This window comes from Lathamus discolor, chromosome 3, assembly GCF_037157495.1.
Source record: "Lathamus discolor isolate bLatDis1 chromosome 3, bLatDis1.hap1, whole genome shotgun sequence".
NCBI lineage: Eukaryota > Metazoa > Chordata > Aves > Psittaciformes > Psittacidae > Lathamus > Lathamus discolor.
Genome location: NC_088886.1, coordinates 98166707 through 98182087, shown reverse-complemented (window position 1 = coordinate 98182087; position 15381 = coordinate 98166707). Strand labels below are relative to the sequence as shown.

At 37.9% G+C, this 15381-nt stretch overlaps 1 long non-coding RNA gene across 1 annotated transcript; it reads right to left on the bottom strand.

Annotated features, from left to right (window-relative positions):
* Positions 1–298: 298 nt before the first annotated feature.
* LOC136011142 (uncharacterized) lies at positions 299–13153 on the bottom strand. The gene is made up of 3 exons (XR_010611231.1): positions 12940–13153; positions 4416–4485; positions 299–382 (listed from the first exon to the last, which is right to left on the bottom strand). It is a non-coding gene; the product is annotated as an uncharacterized LOC136011142 (long non-coding RNA).
* Between the last annotated feature and the right edge of the window lie 2228 nt (positions 13154–15381).

Here is a 15381-nt window from a genome sequence, read left to right as displayed (position 1 = left end):
AACGTATATTAAGAGATTGTTAGAGTAAAACAGGAAAGGAGTAGATAAAACTAATAGAGTTTCTAAATATTTTTTCTGTTACAAATGACATTAACATCACACAATTTTTGTATGTGTATGAGAGATATGTTTCAGAGGTGTCAAAAGAGGAGAGGGACAAAAATAAAAACAAAAAATGGTTTAATGCATTAAAAAGGAGAAAAAAGAAACAACAGGATCAAGAATATTAGGTTTTACTTCACTGTGTTACACCAGTTACGTCAGTTTTCTTCCATTCACAGAGAACCATTCATATCTGTAAAAGTCTTCAGTGAACAGTCCTATCTTTATACCACAGAGAATCCACAGTGCACAACATCTTCTCCTCAATTTCAAGCATTTCCTGAATCATCAGATGAAAAGAACAAAAAAAGGGTGACTCCTACCACAATAAGAAAATATCACAGGACCTCTAACACTACAGTTATTGTAGCTGCAACAGTCACTGCTGTCTGGTTTTATTTTCAATAGCAAAGGAAAATTAAAAGGGAGGTTTATGCAGCTTAGGTGCAGTTTCCATATTAGATTTAGGCACAAAGGCTTTTCAGCTTTTTCTCATCTATTTAATAATGGAATGTCCATTGTATGACTGACAGATTTCGTTGGAGTACAATGCAGAGGAAGTCTACTTATGTTTCCTAAGTGCTACAATTCCATGCTGATGGTAAAGCCATACAGAAACAGTGAAGTTAAGTATAGCTTATTGCAATCACGTGAAATATTTTTTTTGATTTTATTGTCTATACCTGTGAAGATTTGTACAAGAAACTACTGCTAAGAAAGACAAAAAAATTGCTGATATATCACAGCACTACAATTGCGTTAGTTTATGAAATGTGCTTGGTAACCATGGATACTAAACAATTTCATAAACACCTCACATAATCTAGGAACTATAAATAGATTTGAAGCAAAGTAGGAGCTTAACTGCAGTATCCATGGGTTGGAAGGCACAATATTCTTTGTAAGGTAATTAATTTCTGTGTGTTTCAACAAGCATTTTTAAGGTAGTTATGGCACTACCATTATCTCTCTTTTTGTGTGTGTATTTCTTCTTTTCTAGCCTACCCTCCCCATCTCAATCAAGCTGAGCCTGGGTGATAATGAACAAGCGAGTAATCATAAACACTTATTCAATTTATTTAAATTCTAAATGAAAGAGCATTTCTAGTGTAAACAGCTTGGTTTCAAGATTACTCTGATATCTCACAATGAAAACACTTTGGCCTCACAATCTGAACTTGTAAATTTGGTGAACATTTCTGGTGAGCTGCTTACATTTGAGTGGCTTACTCTTGTCTTTATTCAGCCTTCTTTCACTGCAGTATTAGCAAAAGCTATACATATATATATTTTCTATAACCAAACTTCCATCCAATTAGCAGTATCTCTAACTTAATTTTAAGAAATGCTTCAAATCTGAACTAGCCAGTCTAGTAAGGCCTGTGGCATAATATTCAAACTCTGCTGAGAATAGAAGTAATGAAGTGGGACTTCAACCACAAGCTACAGTTCAAGTTAGCATAATTCATCATGTGCTAATCAAATCATTCTAGGCTCCAAGGCTGTGGCTAGGCTGGGTGAAATAACCAGCAGCAATGCTTGCAGTGAAGAAAAAGGCTGGGAGCACACCAAGCCAAATCCAAGCAAACGCTCCAAGTTTTTCTCTGTCAAACTAGTTCATGGGTGTTCACTTTTTAATGGGAAAGTCTTAATGAATTCAACACAAGTGGCTCTTTTTCTACAGGCTAACTAGCATATGGATTTATACTTACATAGCTGGAGCTAATTATAGACTTTTTTCATTCTTTTTGGCCACCCTTACCGCTAAAATGGAAACAAATGCACAACACAACATTAAGGAAAAGAAATTTTGTTCTCATCCTAGTAAGGATGAGAAATGAAGCAAGAATTCTCATTTATTATATTTCTCATTTAAAAATAAAAGTCACCAGTAATCTGTGCCAGCATTGGCTGGTCACCATGAGTTGCTTAGCTAATAGCTAAACAATTTAGTTGTCTGAAGAAGATTTTCATCACTCACCTATAGATTTAAAAAGTTATCAAGTGTTTACTCGCACTCCACACAGAGAGACAGGGTCCCCAAGACACACACAGGAGCTCTCCAACCCAACCACATCAGCACCCAGCCCAGCTGTCAGGTCTGCAGAAATCCCCCACCAGCCTGTGCAGAGAAGTATACTTCTTCTGGGCCAGCCTCTGCTGAGGGAGAGCAGTGCTTTGTAAGGAGGGACACTGCATGAGATGTGAGACGAATGAGAAGGCCAGGAGGACCACTGCCATCTCACTTTAGAGGTGACTGGCTCATTTCCCATCAGTCTCAGTGCTCTTCTGTATGTGCCTGCTATTCCATTTTGGATCATTACCTGGAAATGTTTGTATTTTTCATGCATGAATATCTTTGTGATCAGAAAAAGAAAACTTACAAAGACAAAGGTATTAAAACAAAATTTACCTTTTTCTTAGTTTATTCCGAAGTTGTGCTTGACATCATACTCATTAGTATGTATCCTTGTGGTCAAGTTTGACAGTCAAGCTATTCCTGTAGCTTAATTAAGTTTCAGAAATGAAGCCTAATGTATACAGTGATCCTACTAGCATACCTTTCAGCAGCAACATGCCCATTTAGGTATGAATTCAGTTACATCAGAAAATTTTACCTTGTTTTGGTTTTAAGGTGTTCCCTAGTGTCCTGGGTTCAGCGGTAGCAGTAATTTTTCTCCTTCTTAGTAGCTTGTGCAGTGCTGTGGTTTTGAATTTTGGCCTGGTAACAGTGCTGATAACATTGATGTTTTTAATTGTTGCTAAGTCATGTTTACTCTGACCAAGGACTTTCTGAGTCTCATGTTCTGCCAGGGAGGAGGGGAAGCCAGGAGGAAGCAGAGATAGGACACCTGTCCCCAACTAGCCAAAGAGGTATTCCATACAGCATCATGCCCAGGATGTAGAACTGGGGGCAGCTACCCGGAAAGGCTAGATCACTGCCCGGGGTTGGGCTGGCTATTGGTCTGCGGGTGGTGAGCGGTTGTGTTCTCTTCCCTTGTTATTTCCCTTATCATTATTATTATTGGTGGCAGCAGTAGTGATTTGTGTTATACCTTAGTTACTGGGCTGTTCTTATCTCAACCTGTGTGAATTACATTCATTTGATTCTCCTCCCCATCCCTCCTGGAGCCGGGGTGGGGGGGATGTGTGGAAAGGGGGGAGTGAGACAGAGACTGCATGGTCTGATTTACAGCTGGGCTTAAACCACAACACCTAGAGAAAGAAATCCAGGCCAATTATCCCAATAGATAATACTTTCTTCAGTGCAGGTTAACTGTAAGTTAGGCTTTCCTTGCAGAAGGCAAGGAAGCTTCATTAATTAGTATCACTTGCAGATGTGGCCACCCACTGAAATGGTTGGCTGCCAAGGATTTTACTTTCCATAAGTTGAAAAGTCAAAGACCCATCACAAAGCATGCAAAGATGACCAAATGTTTGGCAATTTACAAGTAGAACCACCAGGATACAGTCTACATACATAATGTGCTTGTCAAGGTAAAGAACATGTATCTACCTAGCTGAGAGTGAGTGCATATACATACCTGAGAAGAGACACAAGATATGTTTTACGCTTGTGTTAGTGATTACCTTTTTGGACACTAGTTCTAGAACTGTCAGCTTCTGTAAGTGCCAGAGGAAACTGAAAGTACAGTAGAAACTCATACTTCTTGAGTTTAAGCCATTTTCTTTTCTTCAGAAGCTACACTGAAGTATTTTCATAAGTTTTACCCTGGCTGAAATAAATTCTAGAAGTTCTATTAGTTGCTAAAACGAAGTAAATAATTTTGCTCTTTCTCTGTTTCTCCAATGAGGTCAGATCACAAAAACTAAAAATAAGAGGTGTTTCACTTCACCTAGGGTACTACATGCGTAGGGCAGAAATGGCAATTATACAAAGAATATGTGATGATTCACATATTAGACCTGTAATTGGTTAAGATGAAACAGTATTTAAGCATTTACAATCTCTTTCTGCTGCAATTAGCGCTTATTTGTTTTAAATATTTCTTAAAATATTCTATTATTCTGTCTATACATTTTCTTCCATGAACTACAGCTCCTTCAACATAGGGATGATAATTATCTTCAGCAGAAAGAGGTTGTGAATGTTTAAATACTTTTTTCTAAGTCTGTATTACTAATAATATTCAAACTTTACAGTTATTTTTCTAGCATAAATATATCTGGGTCTCACAATAAACTGAGAAAATTTCCAATTTACAGTTTGTTCATCATCTTTGAAGGCTTAAAGAGATGCTGAAAATCCCATGAAAGTCCTTTATAGAATATATATTTTAACATGTCCTTACCAAGCAAGCCAGCTACTGGAGAAATTGAAACATCACTTGCCAACAGCAGTAAATATTCATCCGTGGAGTTCTGCAAATGCATATAGTAGTCAATATAGGATAAAGACATTAACAGTGAAAGACTAAGAAAAAGATTAATTTGCATCCATTAAGTGAGTTCATTTATTTGATCAGCATTATCTAATAGAAAGGGCATTTGAAATTAAATCATTTAGGGCTAAAATCTGGGCCAAATTTCTCTCTGACAGATATGGTGGGGCATTTGAAGAAATTCACTAAATAACAAGATTAGTCTTCCTGTCAAACCATGGCTTGTGTTTTCTTGCCTGAGGTAGGCTGGCATGCATCTCACATCAGCATCTCCCACAGACTTAGACACCAGTGTAGTCTTCCTGTGAAATTCATTTTTGGAAAAAAGTCCATCCAGCTACCATCTGCACCCCCTCCCATACAGCTTGACATGAGCGTATGAAAGACAATAAAGCATACTGATTTTCCACCTCCACCTTACCATCAAAAGATCATTTTTTTCTTTCAATTATTAAGGACAAAATCCATATTCTGCGACTTTATATTTACAGGAAATAAGATGACCATCTCTTTTTCAAAATTATACAAATTATTTTGAATTAAGATTTAATGTTTCAGTGTTTTGAGGTAACTGATTTTCATTTGTGTATGAGCAAACACCTATATTGGTTTTATTAGTTTTATAAAAAATTAAACTAATAAAAAAATAAATTAGTTTTATTTTTTATACATTTTTCTGTCCCTCCCCCACCCTGAAGTTGCCCAAAGGAATTTTAGTGTTTTCTGTGTGAAGGGGCGGAGAAAAAGAAGACAAGAAGTTGCAAATTTTGCCATTGATATCCTCTTTGATTTGACAGGTTAAGTCACTACTCCATGCCTCAAGCACCATTCCTTATACAACAACATTCAATGTTTGCAAAGTGTTTAGGGCCTTCTGCTAAAAGATATTCAAAGAAGAAACAGTTAAACCTAGGGCACATAGGTTTAGGTTAGACCTTTGGTGACTCCTAGGAAGAAGGTAGTGTGTTATAAGGACATTAGATAGGCCTCCTCGTATGCAACTACCGTGATTCCCCTTAGTTAGATGCCTACCCCTCAACCCATCACAAAATTTGGTTCTTAGACCTAATTTAAAACCATAATATACATGGCAGATATTGCAAAACTCAAAGCAATACGGGCAGAGATTTATTCAGTTCTGTTTTTAATACTATTTAAGCAGCAAGAGCATTTAGTAACTGCATATTTTAGGTTCCGAATGACAGCTACAATGAAATCTAAGCATAGTTAAAAGGAAATACATTGTATACTGATAGCCAAGTAAGTACAGCTTCTGGTGAAAATCTACGTTTTGCAGAACTAAGCTGACATGAAACTGCAAAATGAAAACAAAGAAGTTCTTTTTTTAGTTCTTTCTTGGACAGGCTTTCAACTAGTTACATACAAGACAATAAGTTATGTGCAAAAATTAGATTTTTCTGTTAAAATTCAGACTCAGAGCTTTCTCCTCTATGTTATCATCCTTAAAGTCTGCTTTAGTTTTTTCAAAGGGACTGGTATGAATTCCATCACTGTGCTATTAAATTCCTGCTGCGTGGATGAATAACTTGAAGGTTGAAGCCGCCTACTGTTACTGTGGTTACCGAAACTTCCTACCCACTGAATTGTGTTCCAGCCTGGATATCTCAAGCTTCTGTCACTGGTAATTGTGTTTTCTTTCTTCTTTGCTGTTAACGCAAATACAGAAGCATTTTGTACCTTTAGAACAGTCTTCAGTTTCCATCCTCTGGCCAGTGTCCCAGGGTACACCCCACCTCATCTGCTATTCATTTATACTATCTTACTCCTTAATTCCAAACCCTACCAAAAAAAAAAAAAAGTCCTTGCAGTGGCAGAAAATGAGGTATCAAGCAGAGGATGTGGAGCATCATCAAGCCCAAGATGCACTTGCCTACCTTGCATGAACTACACAATAGAGCAGTCTGATACACTGAACAGGTGCTGATTGACCATACAAAAACTACTTTGTTTGACTAGTGATTTAAAGAAGCACCAGACATCCTAAACACAGATAATCAACTCTGAAATGGACACATTTTTTTCTTCCTGTTTGTGGAAAGCAGTTTGGTGAACAATAACTTCAGCAGCAGGACAATGCTGTTTCTCCTCATTGATTCAGTAATAAAACAGGCCACTCTTTCATAGAATTCAAACTGGCAGCTTTTATCCAGGGTAAATGTGTGGTTGGACCAAACTACAAAAAAAGTTTCTGATTAAAAACTACATGACAAGGACATTCCCATGTCACATTTCTACCTAGAATATAGTGAAACTAGTAGAGCAAAATTTTACTAACATCAAATGGCATCTGACATTACGTACGCTTTGCAATTGCTCACTTTTTAAAAATGTACTGACAATCCCACTAGCAAACACACACAAATATATCTCTAATATGAAAGTGCAACAAATTTCTGTGATGAAAGTGTTTGAAAGAACAACTTTCTGTGATAAAATACTTTGAATAGCGAGTCCTTGCCTGGATTTCCCATTGTATTTTTTTCTCCATGGCGCATATATGCTGTCTGAAGCATTTCCTTTTGTTCTTTCAAAATTAGCAACAATTGTACTGAGCTTTTGAAGTTAAACAAACCTTTGAATCTTGACAGGATTTAATTAAACCCACCTATACTTAATTTAATTTTAAAATAACTGCCTTTGGGACAGGATGAGGGAAGACAAGAATAGCTGAAAAATCAAAAAAAAAAAAAAGAATGCCTAGGGCATTAATCAAACACAAACTTGGAGGGGGGAGGGGATATGAAGGCTCTCTGAGGAGAGTCACTAAATGCTAATTTGCAAGTTCTAATGTAAGGATGAAGTAAAGAAAATAGCCTTAAAATGTGCTGATATTCATATCCTTGGGCAACTGCAAAATTCAGAAACTAATTACTAGGTACACTTTTTTAAATTAAGAGGACATTTTAAAGAATAAAATGTTGATCCTTCTGCATATTTTCCAGGAAAATTTACAAATCTTGGGAGGAACTTTCCTGAAAATGACTTTTCATTGAGCTGTTTTATTGATCTTCTGTTTTAAGGTTATGTAAAGTTCAGATAAGGAGAATGTCATGGAAGCAGTCTAGGGATGTAAAATATACTGGGAATGATTGAATTGGTTTATCAGTTTATTAAGCTGTTAGAACTGTGCAAGTGATTTTATTTATTTTTTAATAGGGATGAAAATTTAGAGAATAAAATTCCTTATAAAACAAACGCATAGAAATATTTTATGTACTTTAAAATTATTTTTATTTTCCTTTGAAAGCAATATTTCTACTTTAAAATTTAACCTTTTAAACCCACAATATTCTTTTTAAATGTTTTGCATAAAGGGAAATTGCTTGACCTTGGGTTTTTTAAAGTCAGGACTGAAGTAATTTTAACTACCTTACTGCAAAAAACTATGTAGATTAACCTTAGTACAATAAGCAGTGCTCAATAAATTGCATTTCTTGGTTGGCAATGGGGATAACAAAAACCAGAAGTCCTGATAATTCTGGAGCTTCAGAAAGAACGCATTTTCACCATAAAATTGCAAATCACTGAAAACAGAAGTAAATCAAGGAATTGCTGAAGTCCTCTGTTTCCAGGACAACTGTTACAATACAAAATAAACCTAGGTGATAAACTCACAGGGAACTTTGATTTTATGAGTCAAGGCCTTTGGAGTTCATGCTATATATAAATTAATGAGGTAATAAATTATTGTGATACAAGATTGGCCTCTTTTTGCCTTCTGTTGACAGACAATGTGGATAGCTTTCATCAACAGCAAGCCATCGAGTAATGAGCGCATGAACATTTTTAGGAACATATCACAGAACATCCTGGAGCTTCAGGGTACCTGTGTAATACCCAGAACATCAAAAGAAAGCCATTCTCAAGCAGAGATTGATGAGAAGACTCTTCAGTGACAGTGCTGCTGCCCATCTGCCTACAGACGATCAGATCTATTTATGGCATCAGAGTACAGGCCCACCAAACAGCCATAACTTTTGAAAACCTTGGCCCGGTGAATTTCTCTAAGCCTGTCCTTTCAAAAGATGTTCCGTTAGATTTTTGTTGTAATGTTAAAACAACACTGTCATTTCCCTTGAAAAACTTATGCTGTAACTTGCAAAACAAAGATGCAATCATGAGATGGTCGAGTTTGAGATCCTCAGCACACTGAGAAGAGCGTGCAGCAAGCTCACTGCCCTGGACTTCAGGAGAGCAGACTTTGGCCTCTTCAGGAACCTGCTTAGTAAGGATCCATGGGATAAAGCCCTACCGGGCAGGAGGGCCCAACACTGTTGGTTGATATTCAAGGATCACCTACTACGAGATCAGAAGTGTTGCTTCCCAACTAGAAGGAAGTGCAGCAGGAGGGCCAGGAGACCTCCTTGGATGGATAAGGAGCTGCTGAGGAAACTTCGAAGGAAAAAAGAGGCTTATAAAAGATGGAAGCAAGGACAGGAGGCCTGGGAAGAATACAGGGATGTTGTCTGGGAAGCTGGGGACCAGGTTAGGAAGGCTAAGGCCCAATTAGAATTAAACCTAGCCAGGGATGTTAAGGATAATAGGAAGGGATTCTATAGGTACATAGTGAATAAAAGACAGATTAGGGACAATGTGGGCCCTCTCCAGAAGCTGTCAGGAGAACTGGCTACCCTGCATTTGGAGGAGGCTGAGGTTCTGAATGACTTCTTTGCCTCGGTCTTCACTGGCAAAGGCTCTGACCACACCACCCAAGTCTTGGAAGGCAGATGCAGGGACTGTGAGAATGAAGACCCTAGGACCACTGTAGGAGAGGATCTGGTTCCAGACCATCTTAAGAACCTGAACATGAACAAGTCCATGGGACCTGAAGAAATCCATCAGCGGGTCCTGAAGCAACTGGCAAATAAATTTGTTAAGCCATTGTCCAACGTATTTGAAAAATCATGGCAGTCAGGTGAAGGTCCCGAAGAGTGGACAAAGGGAAATATAGCCCCTATTTTCAAGAAGGGGAAAATGGATGACCCAGGGAATTACAGACCAGTCAGTCTCACCTCCATGCCTGCCAACATCTTGGAGCAGATTCTCCTGGAAGACATGCTAAGGCACATGAAAAACAGCAAGGTGCTTGGTGACAGCCAGCATGGCTTCACTAGGGGGAAATCCTACCTGACCAATTTGGTGGCCTTCTATGATGGGGCTATGAAGCTGATAGAGAGGGGTAGAGCAGTTGACATCTTCTACCTGGACTTGTGCAAAGTGTTTGACACTGTCCCACATGACATCCTTCTCTCTAAATTGGAGAGACATCAATTTGATAGGTGGACCACATGGTGGACAAAGAGCTGTCTGGATGGCCGCACACAAAGAGTTGTGGTCAGTGGCTCAATGTGCAGCTGGAGACCAGTAACGAGTGGTGTCCCTCAGGGATCGGTGTTGGGACTGGTCTTGTTCAACATCTTTGTCGGTGACATGGACAGCGCGATTGAGTGTGCCCTCAGCAAGTTTGCTGATGACACCAAGCTGTGTGGTGCGGTTGATATGCTGGAGGGAATCGATGCCATCCAGAGGGACCTTGACATGCTTGTAAGGTGGGCGGATGCCATCCTTATGAATTTTAACCATGCCAAGTGCAAGGTCCTACACCTGTGTCAGAGCAATTTCAGGCACAGCTACAGGTTGGGCAAAGAGATTCAGAGCAGCCCAAGGAGAAGGACTCTGGGGTGTTGGACAGAGAGACATTTAACACGAACCGTCAGTTTGTGCTTGCAGCCCAGAAAGCCAACCATATCCTGGGCTGCATCAAAGGGAGTGTAACCAGCAGGGCAAAGGAGGTGATCCTGCCCCTCTACTCTGCTCTTGTGAGACCTCACTTGGAGTATTGTGTGCAGTTCTGGTGTCTTCAACAAAAAAAGGACATGAAACTGCTGGAACAAGTCCAGAGGAGGGCCACGAGGATGATCAGGGGACTGGAGCACCTCCCGTATGAAGATAGGCTGAGGAAGTTGGGGCTGTTCAGGCTGGAGAAGAGAAGGCTGCATGGAGACCTCATAGCAACCTTCTAGTATCTGAAGGGGGCCAGTAAGGATGTTGCGGAGGGACTCTTCATTAGGGACTTCGTTGGACAGAGCCTTTGGTGACATGGTTAAGTGGGAGGTGTCCCTGCCCATGGCACGGGTGTTGGAACTAGAGATCTTAAGGTCCTTTCCAACCCTAACTATTCTATGATTCTGTGATGTACAACAGACACAAAGACTGGTCCAAGGCAGTAAAAACAGTTGATTAACTCAGTAGGACAGTTTCAGGAAACTACTGTATCACAATTGTGCAAACACAAAGGGATGTTTGAAGATTTCTGAACTGCAAAAATATGAGCTCAAGGGGAAGTGACATCAGATTTGGAAAATTCTGCAGCTGTTGGTATGCTAAAGGAAGGTAAGTTCAGGAGGAGTTTGCCCCACCTATTTTGAAGTTATAAAACTTTATAAATTTAAAAAAAGTCATAGAGGAATCAGCAAGACTCAACAGTAGCACAAACAGCTAGGCAGACAAGACTTCATTTTCCTAATAGAGCGTTGATTAGGTGTTCCCTTTATTTAAAGAATAATGGTCTAATGGAAACATTTTGTGATATCTGCCATTCCATATTATTTCACCATTGCTAAAACATGATATTTAAGGTGACTTTAAGAACAGACTGATTTTATTTCTATTTAAAATGAAAATATATGATTTTACTTCCATTTACTTTTGCAGTGTTTCTTTAGCTCAGCTCTGACAGAAAGGAAGTCAGACATTTGGATAAATGAGCTAGGGTGACTGAATATATATAAGCCATTTTTTAATTTACCAAGGTTATTTAGAGGTGTTACCCCGACATTGCATACTAACAAGAAATATCAGCACATGAACTGGTGTGCGCAGTGAAATACTTCTCTGAGGAAACAGCTGTAGATGGACTGGGATTAATAAAATTAGAAACTTGCAATGGGGATAGAACATGGCTTCCTAAGAGGAAATAAAAAGCAGATGAGAAGGGTGAGAGACAGATTGAGACTTTGCACAGACTTAATCATAAAACCTACATCAAGTCAGGATGGATGAGAGAAAAAAAGGGACAGAACTACCTTTGTGAAAAGTAGAGTTAACGTGGCACAGAAAATGCTAGTGTTTCACTTTTCCAAATTTTCACACCAAGCTGGGTAACCATTACAGGCTCTATAATGCACTCTCCACATTGCCAAAAATCTGCAAAGGTTGGCAGCCCCCTACAAAAGACAATGTCCAAACAACTGGAAGTAAGCAAGCACTATTCTTCAGAAATTTAATAAAATGGTGTTTTATAGCTGTGCAGGACCAATCTCAGATGTTTGCGTGTTTTTATTAGATATAATGTAATTAAAATATTTAACTTCACAGATTTATCAATAACTTAAAAAGCAATATGAGACTATATTGGAATAAACATAAGTAACTCCTGATAAAGAGATTGTTTAAAAATTATTCTAGATTCTGTAAAATATTTCTTACTGCCGTAGGGGTTTTGTGCTTGTATAGCATTTTTACCTTTGCAGCTGAGAGACTTCACTGATATGAATTTGTATTTGTCACATCTCTCTCAAAGAGGGTACAAAAGAACATAGTGAAGATGGAATTGATAGAGGCATGGTCTGAATCTGATCTCTTCTGAATGACCCCTACTACTGTCATGGTCCAATTCCTCTTATCTTTTAGACTGTATTAATTGGAAATAGAAATCTGAAATATTAAATTGATAATGCAGTTTTTAATTTTCTTCAGACATTATCATACATCATCAATTTGCACAGCTCTGAGAATCAGTCTGTGTGAATTAATGATGCATCTCCATATCCACATGATAAAGATAAAGGGCTGTGACAATGGTTACATCTGATACTTTTAGAGTCTCTTCAATGATAATCATTAACAAGTCAATTAATGAGAACATATTTCCCTGAGTCCCCATGGTCATTCAACATTGTAATCTAAATCTATACTCTCCAGAAACTCTATTAGAAAGCAATGAAGTAAGTCGCTGAGCTATATAAAGGTTATAAGCTAAGTTATATCACTGAGCAAAAAAGATGAGTGAGACTTCCTTAAATATTGGCAGTACAGAAGATTAAAATGTACAATTCTAATTTGTTTTTTTTTTTTTTTTTTTTTATTTTTAACCAATAACTGATTAGAAATACATTGGCTGAAAACTGAATCCAACGGCTTTCAATAACTGACCAACAGATACTCAAACACTTAACTTTTAGACGGCTGCGTTTACCTGGAATAATAAAGTTTAGAAACTCATCACACTGATTAATATAATCATCTAATAATAATAACCAACTTGTTAAAACAAAAATCCTGTTGACTTGAAGTCTGTACCATAGCTTACGCAGATTTGACTGAAATGAGAACTACTGCATTATGCAATTACCTATTTGTCAGCAGATGAAATAGTAGTCTTTGTGGTTTAAACCCAGTTGGTAATTCAGAACCACACAGCTGCTCGCTCACTTCCTTCTCTTCTTCCCATCCTGGTCCTGGAGATGTGGGGAGGAGAATCTAATTCCAGAAACAGAAGAATTACTTTGATTTCAAAATTATTACACTATAAAAATACACTCAGCTTTCTATTATCTGTGAAACTGGTTTCACTCCAGACCTAACAGATAGTGGTAAGCATTCACCCTATAACAAGCATCTAAGCTGCCAGCTTCAGAGCAGCAAGTACTGTGGACAAAAATAGACAGCTGTTCCCAAGTCTTAACCCTTAGGACAAGAATGAAACTGAGAGGGCATCGCTGCTGCCATCTCTCTCTGAACTAGTCCAGGAGTAAGCAGGATTCAGACTCATTTACTTGGAATCCTTCATCTGTCTTAAATCAAAAGTTTACTGGAGTCAACAAAACCTGAAGTCCTTTAAATATGGATTTTGGAGGAGGATTTTGTTTCTTATACTGCCACAAAACCACACCCAGCTATTCATTATCAGCATTAAAAGGCCCTTCATATGAAGGCATGATTTCCCAGAATGTCAGCATTCTGTAACGCAAGATAAATTATGCCCAAGTTAAAAGGAGAGGAGTGGATTGGTTTATGGAACCCATGGGTAGCCATTCCTGGAAAACATATGCTATAGCCTCCAAGTTCACTACTGAATTAGTCCCATTTTACCACAGAACTGCCCTGCCTATGATGGATTTTGCTTTTGCAGATAAACATCCATTTCTCTTAAATTATTACAGAAACTGAAAGACAACCAGGAGTAAATTAATTGCTTATATTGCAATGTAAATATAAACACTTCCCTCAAGAATTAGCACTGATCACCCACTTCTTAAAGTATTATATATTTTCCCCCAGCAATAAAAATCTATTGATATTTAGAAGTTATTTATGTTGTTCATTCCATGTACCATGAAAACATGTGACTGGAGACTGTCAGCATAATATTATATACTAATGCTTCTTCATATTTATGTCACATTCATGAGGAGCTCTATTCTTCATTAGCAAATAGAGTTGAGAAATAAAATAAATATGAAGGCAATTAAATCCCACCTGATTAATATGAGATTCTTCAATTTTTAGAAACCTTCAGTTTCATCCTGTATAGGAGTTTCTGTCTGAATAAACTCAATCTAGTTTAGAAAACCTTTAAACCATTTCTGTATTCTCTTATGTCTCTCACAGACAACTGGAGACATTATGCATAATACCTGTACCTTTACTCAGTTTTCTTAGCTATGTTATATTTTCAGGACTAATTTCCTAGAGTAAAAACATGCTTAAAATTTCACTTACTATATATGTTCTTAGCTGGAAAGGAAAACATATTATCAACAGTCATGTTAACAGCATCGAAGTTTTAAGCTATTATTACCAGCTAAGCATTTAACGTTTTAAAACAGAACTTTAAAATTTCACATAATACCTTATAATTTACTGACTGATCAAGGTCACTTCTAAGCAACTGCTTGTGAAAGGTTACATACAGAAATGTAAAGCAAAGTGTTTTTTTTTTTTATACAATACTATGAAGCCTTTTAAAAATCCAAATCTATTCCGTTCCTTCAAGGGAAAAAATTATTTTTTCCTGGAAACCATCAAGCTGCTGGTTTCAGATTCTGTTTGCCACATCTGAGTCTGGATGAGAGTTTCATAGCGAAGACATAATACCTTGGAAAGAAAAAACACACATAATGAACCTGAGAACAGCACTGCACACAGGGCTTAGCCATGGGAACAAGGACTGTGCCAGAATTAACAACACCTAGAAAAGTACAACTCCTTCATGTTCATCTTTAGTACTTGCCAATGGTGCTGACAACTTTAAAGATGAAGCAAAATAGTAAAAAGGGGTATTTTTTTAAATCCTGCGAAAAGTTTAAAGAATGGTGATAAGTCTCCTCACACTCAGCTGAAGCAACAAACTGCAAAGAATTTTCTGAAACACACCGAAAAGCCTGTGTTGCAGATGAAGGTACTTGAACCATGTTTGTGACAGTTCACAGGTAAAGTTGAATTCAGTGTTCCCAATGAAATATTTTTTTCCTGATCTATTCAACCACCTGCAGTGTTCTAACAATGCCAGCTCGCCCTTTCTGCTGCACTGGTTGAGCAAAATGTCAAGCAGAGTTTGGCACCAACACTTGCAAACCCAGTTAAATTCAAAATCTTGATAAAAGCATCTTTAACCACGCCCCCCCCCCCCCCAAACTTTCTATGTTTTCACTGTGCATATCTTTGGGTTGTTTTTTTTTTTTGTTTGTTTATTTGTTTTGTTTTTTTTTTCCGTATAGTGAGTGTTGTTTACTCCTCTAGGCAGATCAACTGCCTTTTTTTTTTTTTACTGGCTCACAGGAGTTTCTGCAAA